This window comes from Lacerta agilis, chromosome 12 (genome assembly GCF_009819535.1).
Source record: "Lacerta agilis isolate rLacAgi1 chromosome 12, rLacAgi1.pri, whole genome shotgun sequence".
NCBI lineage: Eukaryota > Metazoa > Chordata > Lepidosauria > Squamata > Lacertidae > Lacerta > Lacerta agilis.
Genome location: NC_046323.1, coordinates 31,532,562 through 31,547,332, shown reverse-complemented (window position 1 = coordinate 31,547,332; position 14,771 = coordinate 31,532,562). Strand labels below are relative to the sequence as shown.

The 14,771-nt window shown below is 39.6% G+C and overlaps 1 long non-coding RNA gene across 3 annotated transcripts in view; it reads right to left on the bottom strand.

Annotated features, from left to right (window-relative positions):
• Positions 1–233: 233 nt before the first annotated feature.
• The window catches only part of LOC117056139, an 80,123-nt gene continuing 65,585 nt past the window's right edge, over positions 234–14,771 (bottom strand). For 2 of the 3 annotated variants that reach the window (XR_004427696.1, XR_004427695.1), the window contains exons 5-6: positions 1,282–1,363; positions 234–363 (exon numbers count right to left, since the gene is read on the bottom strand). This is a non-coding gene — a long non-coding RNA (uncharacterized LOC117056139). The remainder of the gene's footprint in view (positions 364–1,281; positions 1,364–14,771) is intronic. The other variant, XR_004427697.1, reaches the window with a different exon arrangement.

The window sequence follows — 14,771 nt, the reverse complement described above, 5'->3', positions numbered from 1 at the left end:
ACACACTCCACACCAGGGAGAGTGTTTTGCCATCGGAGTCAATGTCTCCGGTGAATGTACTTGCCATTGTTTCTAATGGGAGGAAACTGCTAAGATGAAGAAATGCAAGAATGTTCCTCCATCTTCTGCCCTGCCGGCTCCAGCCAGTATTCAGCTTGGATATGGCTGCTAGGCAGCCGTTGCTTTCACTAACGCTATTGCCCCCCTTGTTCCCAATCTTTACTCACCCATTCTTCCCTGACAGGGAGACACACACACCGTTTTGTGGATCGCCTCAGGTGCCGAAATGTATTGGGTCCACTCTGATCTTAGGATTGCAGGAACACAGCCATTCCTCTACTCTTTGTTATCTGATTGGTGCATCTATATGGATTCAGAAACAGGAGGGGGAAATGGGTTGACTTTATAACCCATTTTAAGCAAATATCTGTTCAGAAGGGTGTACAGAATAAATGGTGTTAACTGTAATTTCATAAACTCTCTGGATAGAGCACATTCTAAATCCCAGCACAAATCTCTATTAATTATTTCTAATCCATGTAATTATGTTCAGCTCATATCTGATTTTTAAAAATTATTTTGAGAAACAAACTGCAAGCTGCCCTGCTTATGTAATTTCTTATCAGGCAATATCCAAAGAACCTTTAAAAAGACGGATGAGGAACTACTTTAAAGTAATGGAGGAAGATAAGAGTGTGTTTATATATGATCAACAAAAAAGTTTTTGTGTGGGTGTGAACGTATAAATATGTGTGTGTGATGTATTATAGGTTGCTTGGAAACCTTTTGGTTAACAAGAGATTAACAAGTCTAATAATGGTAAAATAATAATAATGTGTGAAAATGTATTGTGTGGGTGTTAGGTGTGCATGTGTATGAATGGGTGTGAGTGTGGGGTGCTCCTTCTACTTTTTGCACTGTCTCAATACACTGCTGGCATGTGGTTCCTGGAAGGTCGACCTACGACCCTCAGCCTTGAAAACGGTGCCCCACTCCTGCTGTAAGATTAAAATATGCATGCCTAAAGCTACCACCATTTTAATGATTCTGCTCTTATGCCTTTTAACAGCAGTCAGGTACATACAAATTAAGCAGGTGACACTTTTAATGGCATGGAGATTAGCCGTACCATCCAGTGTTTTACGAATAAAAACAGGTCATGATAATATCCCAATTCCCATACCTAGGATCATGTCCCCAAGTGTCACCCCAGCAAATTGATGAAGGCTCTTTTCTGCATGCTGTTTTTGTAAGGCTGAACAGAAAGTTGTGTGAGTTTACCTCAAAAGGTTTGACACCGATCCCATTTCCCACCCATTCCAGTTGCTGATAGGATGGTCAGGTGCAAAAGAGGACAGGACCCCTGAGGAAATGTGAGGTAAAAATGTAACTACTAAATAATAAAAGCTCATATGCCAAAATCATTATCTAGCATTGTACACAGAGATACCATTCTGAGATTTGGCTAATGTATGTTTCCCCCCACTTCGTGATGGCCTTGCAACAATCCTGCGAGGTAGGTTAAGTCTACCTAAGGTGGTGTAAGGTCACCCATTGAGCTCCTTAGCGGAGTGAAAATTCCCCCACTGTACACAATGATTTAGACCTCAGGACTCCCGTCCTCTTTATACCATATAAAGGGGCACTTATACCACATCCACTAGATAATAAAAGCTCATTATATTGTATATAGAGATATTACTACATAGATAGCATCCCGAGGCCTGGCTGAGGGGCTCTTGGATGTGGTGTAAGTGCTGCCCCACCACCAGAGAGGGAGGCCTGCTGCAAAGAGATGGCACCTTCACTGCTAGAAGTACCATGGTATGTCCACACACAAAACTTGAATTTAGAATATCGGTGGGTATGAGGTTTTGAGATTACCTTATTTTTTATGAGGCAGATAAAGGTTAGCACATGTGTGTCCTCCCCCTGGTAAAACATGTCTGCAGAGCTCTACAGTCTCCCAGGCTGCTTGTGCTTCCTCTTCTGAGAGGTTACCTCATGTGTGGCCACCATAAATTTAAAGTCATATATTACCACTTTAAACAGTCAAGGTTACCCGCAAAGAATTCTGGAAGCTGTTGTTTGTTAAGGGTGCTGAGAGATGATAAAGGTAAAGGTAAAGGGACCACTGACCATTAGGTCCAGTCACGGACTCTGGGTTTGCGGCGCTCATCTCGCTTTACTGGCCGAGGGAGCCGATGTACAGCTTCCAGGTCATGTGGCCACATGACTAAGTCGCTTCTGGTGAAACCAGAGCAGTGCACGGAAACGCTGTTTACCTTCTCGCCAGAGCGGTACCTATTTATCTACTTGCACTGCGTGCTTTCAAACTGCTGGGTTGGCAGGAGCTGGGACTGAACAACAGGAGCTCACCCTGTCACGGGGATTTGAACCACCGACCTTCTGATTGGCAAGCCCTAGGCTCTGTGGTTTAACCCACAGCGCCACCCGCGAGAGATGTTAGGAGACTCCATTTCATCTCCCAGAGCTGCCATTGGCAGAGTGGTCTAACAATCAATCCTTTCTTCTCAGGGAACTCTTGAGAAGTGGAGCTCTGCAAGGAACAGAGGCCCCGAGTCCTGACAACTCTCAGCGCCCTTAAAAAAAACTACAGCTCCCATAATTCTTTGGGGGAAGCCATGATTGTTTAAAGTAGTATCACAGTACTTTAAATGTATAGTGTGAATGTGGCCTAAGTTTCCCCTTGAGCTTTACCTGTAGCATAGGCAACAACCCAAGAAGCCTAAAGAGTGCAGACCACTGCTGGCGAGGTGATTTGTATAATGAAATAACACACATTCAAACAAAAACCCTCACCAAGAGGTGAGCACAACAAAAATCCCACCCATGAAAATTTCACTGAATTTTTCACTGATTCATTTTGCATGCCATTTTGTTTCTTCGTTAGGTTTATTCATTTAATTTCAGCTATTTATGTGCCATTTAATCACTGAAGCCTGTAAGCGGTGTATATAAGAATCACAAAAATGCATATACTGGATACAATCAGTTGCAATTAATTATGAAAACAGAAAATTGATGGATAATGGCTGGGGTGGGGGAAATCGTTTTGACACAAAACTACACCCAGCCAAGCAAGCCCTGGAGCTGGTATGGCTAACTGGTTTCCATTCACTAAAATGAGAGGGGAAATAAGGGGGAAAGGAAAAGAGGGGAAGGAAAAGTAGCACTACACATCTCAAATACCGTAGGCCAGAATGGGCTTATGATGTGGTATTCCAGTGAATCTCCCTTACACACACACACCACCACCACCACTGCAGGATTTTTAGCAATATTAATAAATATTGCTTAAAAGGTTACAATCTCTCTGCCTATTCTTAATTACCCTAGTAGTCATATACCCCTCCCCCCCTCCAACAGTGGGACCCTTTGCTTCTGCTTGATAGAAAGATATAAGACAAAGAGTCGAGCAAAGAACCCTGGAGCCTTTATTTTTAGGCCTGTGGTTGATAAGGAGACTAAAGCAACTTAGGCGGGGAAAACAGTGTCAACAGTTCACATAAAGTTTCTTTTCATGTTTAGGAAAAAGCCAAGCAAGACTGAAACTATATAACTATGATGGGATTTTTTTTTAAAGAAGAAATGCACAATAAAGGCAGCCACAACCTATACCTGATACATGGAAGGTCATTTCTAGGAGGTTTTGATGTGTTGGAACTTGAAAACACACACACACACACACACACACACACAGGCTATATTCATTCTTGCCCAAAGGCAGAGGATGGCATAGTTGCTTGGGGACTGCAATAGTAATTGCTCCTAAGAGGGAAAAGAAAACGTTCCCAATTGCCTTGAAAAGAAAGAAACATCTGAAGGACTCTTCAGGGCCATTCCAAGTTCAACTGAATGAAACCTTTAGCAAAGTGATGCTTTTATCCGAGAGTATTGCTGCAATCAACAGAAATGGACCTAGACGGGGACAAGCCAGGAGGAGAGACAGAGAGGTGGCTATTGTGATGGGCATATCAGAACTGGGAGGGGAGGGGAATCAGCAAAAAACTTAAAAGAAAAGTAAAAGTAAAACACCAGGCAGTGAGTTTCTTCTTAGTTGTTCAGCATTTCTGCGCATACACTACTAGACAACAGAGGAGAAAAGTGTAACACACCATTTATTCATTCTATGAAACTGGGCTATACTGGTTATTTTGCTACATTGTTGGCTAATGTAATTGAAGTACATATAACAGAAACAGAAAGGGGAAATAAGACTTCTTCAGGGACCCATTAATTTCTTAAGGATAAAGTGTTTGAAGGTTCAAAGGCTTTGTTGAAGCTTATTTTAAATTTAAAATTTTCACTGCCAGGGGATTGATTACTATTCTTGCTTTAGCTTTATCAAACAATAAGTTGATCCCTGTCCTTTCAAAATTTTATGGTACTGCTCTTAGTATATTCAGCTAATTCTTTGTTTTATTTTTTTAAAGGGAGGGCTAACTTCTTATAATTCTTTCAAGGACAGATTTATTTATTTAAAAAAACCCTCTAAACTTCCAAGTTCTAAAAGCTGAGAAGGTTTCCTTCATATGGGGTACATTCAATACATAGTATATTTGTGCATAGCTTTCCCTCTCTAGTACTGGTTGTCAGATGCAGTGGCAGACCAAACACATCTAGATCATTTGTAATGTAATAATAATAAACTTTCCACTTAACAGCTGGCAACTGAATATGTGAACTGACTCCAACGAATATCTTGGGAGGGGTGGGGGGGCTGCACACATGCAAGTCATCACATGAAAAACATGATTGTGTGCATCCTGGCAGAACACAATTTCTACCCCTTCCCTCCCACCAGTCACCAAAGATTTCCAAGTGTTGCTATTTTCACACATTTCAGCTTCAGTAAAGTCTTTCGAACATCTCCAGCAAGTTCCATATGCTCTAAGCCTTTCAGAGGAACCCCTCAAGTGTGCATATGGATGGTTTGCAGAAGAGGACAGTTCCATTCATTTCCATGGAGGAAGCAGGTCTTATGACCTCCAGGGGAGCTCCATACCTGTATTTTGCACCTACAGCAAATTGTTAGATTAGGCAGCCTGATCTGAATAATCTTAACAGTTAGAGTAACACTTCTTTCATTATTGGCTAATTGTTCTCTACTTTATCACATCTTGTATAATGTGGGGTTTAGCTGATAAAGTTAAGCACCAAGGTTGCGCCAGGTGAACATTAGGCATCCCCCCTTAAAATGAATGAGAATGGAATGTGCTTAATCTTAGCTGGATTACACTCATGGTTAGTTATAGATATGCTCAAAAGGCTTTAATTAAGCAGTGTGATCCAATGCATGTCTACTCAGAAAGAAGGCACACTGGGTTCAACAGGACCTACTCCCACATACATGATGGCTGTTTAAGGGTTAGATCCAACCTGTCAGTTACACTTATGTCCTATTGAAATAAATGGGATTTAAGGGCAACTAAATTAGGTATGAAAATAATGAGAGTTTAAAAATCTAAAAGAATGTCTGCTTTGGAATCCCCCCCTTGGGACTAACAAACAGAAATAAGTAAGGTTCCAAGTATATCATTGAACCAATACAAACTTGCCAAAAGGGTAGCCAAATATCTTAGGGGTATATGTGTGTGTGTGGTTTTGTACTATTTTGTTGTTGTTACATTAAACTATGCAATTGTCATTTTCTAGCATTTTAATGGCTTCTGGATAAATCTTCCTAACTAAATCGCCAAATGTTCCATTAAATAAATATGCATAGAATTTTCTGGCTAATCATCTGTCATCATGAGTTGAAGCCCACAGCTGCTAAGAAAGACATCTAATTGCTGTTTCATCAGGCCTGGCTATTCTATTTACATAATTCTCTTACTGATCTTAATATAGATAGATATATATAAAGAAGGATGCTAACGTAATGCCTCATTAAATGTAGAAAGCTAAAGAAACATTTCTAGTCACAGCTGGTGGCTGATGCATATTTTTATTTTCTTAAAATGTGATGGATCTTTGTGTAAATACATATATAAATATATGTACATCCATGCATGTATATTATGCCTATATCTATGTCTATAAAATATGGACATGTGGTATTCAAATTGAGAGCTAAATAAACTAGCTCTTTAAATGAGCAAGAGAGATAAAACATGACCAAAAGAAATTCTAATCCATGGCTTTTTCCTTTGATTTGGTGCAGTGTTTTGATTAAAGAGAATGTCAGCTGCAGATAGAATTAAATCCATAGGAATTAATATGTTTTCCTAAAAAGCATATTAATTGCCTTTCTTTTTAAAACAGAACTCTAATCACAAATTTGATAATACACCTTGTTAGTGCTCCATATGCAAATGTGTTTTAAAACATTATTTATAGATTTGGATTTGGGAGGTTCTCCTTAAGATTGGGCGAGATTGCTGAAAGTTGCAGTTTATCTGCAAAATTGTACTGCTAGTACCACAGCAAATATAACAGCAATAGGAGATAAGACGTGGGAAGTTTTTTTTAATATCAACCCCACATCCCAGGGTAAATTAGAACTGGTTTTTGTAAACCACACTGCCAGTATCAATGCTGCTTAGGATATCTGTTTCATGAGCATCAAGAGTATGCTACAAGAGGGATGGGAAACCTGTGACTCTCAAGATGCTGTTTCAACTCCAACTTCCATCAGCCACAGACAGCATGGATAATGGTCAGGACCACAGCTTCCTCATCCCTGCCAGTTCATGGTGGGAGGGGGAAGCTGCACTGCATTCACTGGGTCACGAATGGGGCAGAGCAAAGTAAGGGGGAGCTATGGGTTGGATAGACACCTGCCAGTGATGCCTTGCCTCACCTCATTCCTGTTCTGATGAGCACAAAATGTTATGTTGAGGTACACAAGACCACTAAACGCCCTTCCTTGGAAACGGGCCCCATGGGTTTCAGTTAAATCTTCCTCGAAGTGGAGCATTCTTAGAACTGCAACCTGACACTAAAGTTATTACATGGAAGTCAGTTTCGTTGCAGTCAGTGGAGATGGTGAACCATAGATCTAAGAAATGAGAAAAATGTAAGTTGATAGGAGCCAAAAAAGACATGTATTACCATAGCAATGTGGCAGAATGATTTAGTATTCTAAACATCATGAAATCCTCTATTCAGTGCTCTCTTCAGTTGAGGAAACATCCTCAAGGTCATATTTCATGCATATTGCATGCATTTAGTATGCATTGTCTGATGAAATTCAGGATTTTAGTAGGCTGATGAACTCACACATTTTTTGTTTTACTTTTAACCTGTGGTTCATTTCACAGATTTTGAGATATTTCCCTGCCTAGCTTCTCCCACCACACACTATCTATCTCAAAAATTAACCTGCATTCACAAATGAAAGTTTTTGAAGGAGGAGAATATTTATAGGGAGGTTATATGCTAAGTAATTGCTGCCCACTGTTTTCAGTGCATTTACCCATCAGTTGCCTTATTGTAAAAGTCTGATCTGAGGTGGTGAAGGGCAAAAGCAGGTTTGTTGCACAAAAGCACCAAATCAACTTTAATTACATAACGTGAATTTGCTGGTGATTGAATTTCACTTGAAAATAGCCCATAAACTGGAAGCGCCCCTTGTCGCTTAGGTGAGTACTCCTTAGGAAACCATGTTTGGTCCTGGGCATCCAGTTTCTGATTCTTCCTTTTTATACAACAGACATTGTACAGCTGGTAATGAACACTGTCAATTTTCTCAAATGGGCTCTGCTCCAAAACTTCTTTACAGATAATATTTTATAATTAAGCCTGGCACATTTGTACTGGGCATTGCTACAAATTGGTTTTGTCTCTCTTACCTGACTCATTTGTTCTCACAATCTAAATTTTGTCTAGATTAATGCTGGCAGATTATTGATCAAGATGATCTGCTAGAAAAATCCCAGCTGCTAAAAGACTGTGGAAAACTGGTATAAAATTTTCAGCGTGTAATATGCTTAGAGAAAATATTATGAAGATGATGTATAGGTGGTATTTGACACTGGTTAAATTGGCAGAAATATATCATGGACAAAGTAATAAATGCTGGAAATGTAAACAGGAAGAAGGAACTTTTTTCCACATGTGGTGGACGTGCCCAAAGGTAAAAAGACTTCTGGGAAAAGATTTATAATGAAATGAAAAAGGTGTTGAAAAACACATTTAAAAAGAAACCAGAAGCCTTTTTTACTGGGCATCCTAGGCCAAGAAATCCCAAAATGTGATAGAACTGTATTTATGTATGCCACAACAACAGCTAGAATTTTGATAGCTAAAAACTGGAAGACAGAGGAACTACCAACGATTGAAGAATGGCAGATGAAAATGATGGACTATATGGAACTTGCTGAGATGACCGGAAAACTCAGTGACCAGAGGGACGGCGCAGTGGGAGAAGAATGGAAGAAATATAAAATGTATTTGAAAAAATATAATAAGATTGAAATTTAGAAAGAACTTGGAAGAAATGTTACACTGCAGATTTAGAATTATGTTAAGTGTTAATGAAATGTGAAATAATGAATTAAGAAAATAATTTAAGAAATGGATAAGATTTTTTGGAAAATATGGTTGGTATAATGTAAAGAAATTACTAAAGATGAAGGACAATGAACACAGGAAGGGCAGACACGACGAAGTCAAGCAACAATGTTAAGGAAAGAAGTAGTCTTTAACAAATAATTTTTCGTTTTTCATTTTTGTATCTTTGTATTTTGCAGTTTGTATAGTTATTGTTTTTGTGGTGTGTTTGTAGTTGTTGTATTGGTTTATTTTATGTGTTTTGTTGATCTTTTGAAAAAAGTTAATACTTTTTTTTTTAAGAGAGAGAAATCCCAGCTGCTGGAAAGAATCAAGGAGGCAGTAATTTGACTCTATCAAATCATAGTTTGTTTGTTTGTTTAAGCTCTTTGCTTTTCAGTAAACATCACTTTGTTGATTATGGCTATCTTTTACACAGCTATACTGTGGTGTGCAGAATGCTTTGACTCCCCTCCCCTCCCCACTCCACAAGTTTTGTTCATGCAATAAAATACTCTTCATGCCTGGGCTATAATTCAGTGAGTAAGCACGTGTGCAAAGGGGAGGAGAAAAGGAAGTAGGATGGTTTTGAAGGAAGTGGGATGGTTTCAAAGCAGGGATTAAAAAGGAACATAAATAAGAACCCGAGGAGAACATTGTTGGAACAGACCAAAGGCCCATCTAGCTCAGCATCCTGATCTTAGAATGGTCAACCAGATGCTGATGGGGAGCCTGCAAGCCGGACCTGAGTGCAACAGAACTCCCTCCACTTGTGTTCCCCTTGTATACAAAAGCCTCTTGGCAGTGGAAGTAATACAGTCATGATGCCCAGTAGCCTTAGGAAGTGGGATTCTATAATGTCTGAAAAGAAGTGAGATGGTTGTAGATTAATCTGAAAACAAGGAGGGTAGTATCCCTCCCCACTATAACTGGTTTAAGCGCATTAGCTCTGTGTTGGATGACAGAATATACAACTTATATATGGGAGTTTCATTCTCCTGTACAATTGGCACCAGGTGAAGACCTTATATTTCCTCAGGTCTTTAATGTTTTAACAGCTATATATTTTTGGTGCTAATCTTGCACTAATTTATTTTCCTCTTTCTTTTTTATACAGGGTTATTGTTTTTTTATTTCATACTGCTTGTGCATACGTTGGTTTTTAGATTATGTGTGTTCAGCTGATGTGTATTATATGTAGTTGGCTTGTGCTGTTTGTGAACCGTAAGGGATTTATACACCTATAAAACTTTACATTCAAGTCATTGGTAGCACTTCTATTTCTCAACTGCAGGGAGCCTTAATGAGACCCAACCTACTGATTCATTTTTGGGTCATCTTATCACTTCCTTTCACAGTGGGAATCCATTTATATTTCCCATTGCTTAGAAACTCTAGCATCCATTTTTGGCCCCACGTAAGCATTAAGTAGAGAGGGTACCACGTAAATATCTTAGCCACTCAGAACAGCATGTGGATCAGTTTGGTGCTTCAGGGGGAAGCAAGATTTCTTCTTTCTCTGAGCAAAGCATTTGGGGCTTCTGCGCTGTCCTTCAGGATTATTTCTCCATTCTGTGGGAAATTATGACATATTCAGTTCCTCCAGGTTGGTTGTTCAGGACGTTTGGGCCATGAAAGAATATCCATGTCAATCTATTAGCCCTCCTCTGGATACCCCCTATTGGGTCAACTTCAAAATGCCCAGCATGCTTCAGCTAGGAAACCAGTCCTTTAAGGTACAGGTGTCACACAGGTAGATTTGTACAACTACTCAGAGAACTGGCCTCCTTGTGATCTCAGCTACCAAAGGAAAACTTGAATAAGCCCTTTTATGCAACCATATTGCACTATTCCTCCAAAATTTTCAAAGCTACTGGATGGGGGGAGACCATTGCCCTCATTTAACATAGATAAAATGGGAGAAAAAAATGATTTATGCTTTGGGTTTTCCCAGATGTTGTGATACTGAGTACTGTAAAATTCAGGGGGGAAAGCAACAAATTGTTCAACAAATAACTCTAGAGCAAAGGAGATCAAGCTTATCGAACTTTACAACATGATTTAATGTTAGTGTTAGGCAGACATCAGAAACATGCCATTAAGCTAAGCACTGATTATTCACTGGTCTAAGAGCTTGAATTTAATGTCAGTGAAAGGAAACTGAAAATGTTGATGGTCTCCCTTAATATCCTGCTCCTTGTTTTATAAAATGATGCAAGCCCACTGTTTTAATTCATTAAGTGTAATGCAGAAACAAAACCGCACCATGCCATATTAAAGCAATTAATGAATTATTCAGTTCTGTCTTATGACTTCATGTGTTAATACACACAAAGCCTCTGACCCCCTATAACATGGAGGTTTTAGTGATTAAAGAGTCATCTTGGCATAAATAGGTCAAGAAGAAGAAAAAAACTCTGGAGCTTCTTTCCCCATCTAAACTATTTTTCTTAATTATAAAATGCTAGCGAAAGGAAGCAACGCAGACTCCTGAAACCCTATAAACTACATATAGTCAGGCTCAGCATTCTTGGGATTTTCCAGATGTTGTCATGTTCAGAACTGTACAGTCAGCAGCACCCATTGCGTATTAACAACCAAAGGGTGAATCTTTAAGAGGGGGGAAAACTCTGAATAATTTAAAATGCCTGAGAAAGAACAAGAAAAGCAAACTCAGTTTGCCTGATATTGAAGGCAGCATATTCTTATATTTTTCCTCCCAGTTGTCAAGAGAAGAAATATTATTAATTAAATTTCTATTCTGTCTTTCTTCCCAAAAGAGCCTAGGGCAGCAAACACCAAAGTGGTAAAGTAACACTATTAAAAGTAAAATAAAAACATATTTAAAACAACTAATAACAATTTAAAGCATCTAAAGACAATTAAAATTATCAATACCATCATGCTGGTCTTCTTAAAATAGGGCATGCCAGGGCTTAATGTGGAACACTGCAGTTGTCCTTAATCAACACAATGCTGTATGTGAAATCAGTACCTGAAGCTAAACTAGCCTTTCTTCTCTTACTGCAATGAAACCAGATCCAATGTTTCTCTCTTGTTGGATGTCTACTAAAAGCTGAATTTCTACAGTCAATCCAGGGCGGAGCTGCATCTTCTTCTTCTTCTTCTTCTTCTTCTTCTTCTTCTTCTTCTTCTTCTTCTAACCCCATGGTAGTTTGACAAGAACCACAGGAGAATTGAATGAATCATTTAGTCCAATTCTGGGCTCAAATGAATCATTTAGTCCAATTCTGGGCTCTCGTACAGGCTATCTTATATGTAAAATATTCTATATCTCTCTGTTCAGGGCTTTTTTCAGCTGGAACTCACTGGAACTCAGTGAGTACCTCTTAGGTGGGCACAACTGCCATTCTAAGACAACGAGGAAGGTGTTCATGGTGAGCTCTGACACATCTTTTTCTATAAAACTAGCACTCTCTCTGTTGTTCTTTAAATGTTACACTTCCATGCATATTAAGAAATGGAATGGCAGCACATTCCTTAAATTGTGAGGTTCAGGATGTCATAAGTCTGCCACTAACTCTCTTTTCCAGGGTTAGCATAACTAGATATTATGTACCATATTGATAGTTTTTCAGAAAGTTTACGTGTCAGGAAGGATAGGAATAAAAGCTGCTGCCAGACCACTGGTCTATCTTTTACCTCAGTATTGCCAGCACTGACTGGCAGTGCCACTCCAGGGTTGCAGAAAGGAGTCTCCCAGCCCTAGCTGGAGATATAAAGGAGTGAACCTGAGATCTTTTGCACGCGAAGCCCAGGCTTTACTACTGAGCAATCCAACACTATTACTGGATGTTTAGGTGTTCTTTGGTATGCTCCAGGGCCAGACAGCTAAAGCCCCTGTTTGACAGAGGCAGCCTTTTCATAGAACTTGGCCACTGCACTTTATGCACTGGTAACTTCCAGATTGGATTATTGCAACATGCTTTTATGTGGGGCTGTTCCTGAATATGACTTCAATTGCAACAAAATGTAATTGCTACAAAATACAATGACCAAATAACTGCCCAGGGTTCTATTTAGAACTCACGAAACCTGTTCTAAAACAGCTATAGCTACTGGTTGCTAGTTTGTTTCTACACCCAATTCAAGGTGCTCACACTAGTGTTTAAAGCCCTAAACAACTTACGGTAGGTCCCAAATATCTGAAAGACTGCTTCCATCCCTACAGAACCTGGGTGAAGTGAACCTAAGAAACCATAGAAAAGTAGAGTTGGAAGGGACTTTGAGGGCCATCTAGTTCAACCCCGTGCAATGCAGGAATCTTTTGCCCAACATGGGACTTGAACCCATAAACCCTGAGTCTTATTCTTTACTGATGCGTGCCACTATTCTTGTACTCTTAATAAAAGTTGTAGATATATGCTTGCTTTGGAAGCAAGCAAGAACAGATCTTTAACTTTATGGACACTTTAAAGGCAGATAGGATAGGATTTTCTTTTGCATTTTATTAAACTTGCACAACTGTAGCTTATGTGTTAACATAAGTTATCTTAAGAATTCATGGAAGTTTCCTGTTCTCTCTTCCGCCCTCCAGCAGCTGCTGTGCTCTCTCCTACAATGGTCAGGAAAGTCCCCCGAACTTCTGGAGAGGCTTGGTTGGGGGGATGTTGTAGCAGGTTTCAAGGGGAAGAGGGGCCTGGAAACTTTCCTTCTGTGAACTTCCTTAAATTAACTCATCGTAAGCCTACATTTAGTGGTTTATATTGACAAATTCACATGTCATTACACTGAGTTCTATATGAAAATCTGAATTTGGGAAAACAATTTTCTTTGTCCATCACAGTACTCATTTACAGGCACGTCACTTTTCACAAACATAGAATGTATCAAATAAGCCAGCGAGTCATTGCTCTCTTATTCTCTTTCACGAGACATTTCATTTGAGGCAAGATAATTGCACTTTCTACTCTTCTCATTAGTAAGCCTCTGCTGATGTTGGCTATTGAATTAATGAGAACAGGTGGCATTTGGTTTTCTTTTTCTTTCTCTTCACCACCCACCCCTTGAGCCTTTTTGAGTGTGTGTGTGTGTGTGTGTGTGAGAGAGAGAGAGAGAGAGAGAGAGTCAGTCTACCATTGCTTTGTTAATGGATAATCAGCTCAATTAGTAGAGACTTGACAGGTGCTATGCACAGCTAAATCACCTCCATTTCTTGTAATGAGCAGAAACACACTGTATCTCAGACATACAAATTATATTACCAACACAAAACTAAAGTGAACAATGTTTAAAGTGCATGATAGGTGGTGGTATATATGTACACACACACACACACAGTTTTTCTGAGGCCCTGCATAGTCAACGCCAGAGTAGAAATTAAGCTGTGTACAGTGCAAATGTCAAACATAAACTCCTCACTTCACTGATACTGTAAATATTCACTTCACTGATACTGTAAATATTGTAACCAGGGAAGGCCCTAGTTCAGTGAAAGAGCACATGCTGTGCACGTTGACCATCTGAGATTCAGTCCCTGGCATCTCCGGTGGAAAGGATGCCATGTGTTAAGGGCAGGAAATGAGGCCTTTGAGAGCAATTGCCATTCAAGGGATTATTTGGCTGGGTGGATCTACAGTCTATAAGGCAGCTTTGTATATTTATATAAATAAGTCACCAACACAGTGCCCATGAACACCACATAATCCAAAGTCACCTCTCATGGACCCACAAGGCCCTTGGCCCCTATCAGTTTTTCTTTGAATTATGGTATTTATTATTATTATTATTATTATTATTATTATTATTATTATTATTATTATTATTATTTTACTGAGTGGAGATTAGTTCAAAGTGAAGAGTTTGCCTCCAGCAACCTATCTTCTGTAATTCCCCAGAATGCCTCTGGGCTCCACTTTGGCCCAGAGGTGAGCAGCAGGAGGCAAACACTGGAGAAATAGGAATCTGCAGCCACCTAGCTGGAGAATGAGGAAAAGAGAGGAAGACTCAACCAATACCCAGGAAATTGGGGAAAACAGTGGAAAGTTAGCAATGGGTTGGTGAATGTAACCATCTTTGGCATGAACTTCATCAGTTTGCATTCTCAATTTCATCTGTGAAATGGGTACCTGTGAAATGGGTACCGGTATTTTGTTGTACATTGTGAGGGCAAATATTTGGCATTAGGTGTTCATGTCCAACCTCTGTCTTTTACTCAGTTCCTTGGGGCAAATTACTTATCCTTTATTACTAGCTAGGCTCCCATGGCAGCCGTTTTGTGATGTTGCCCACAA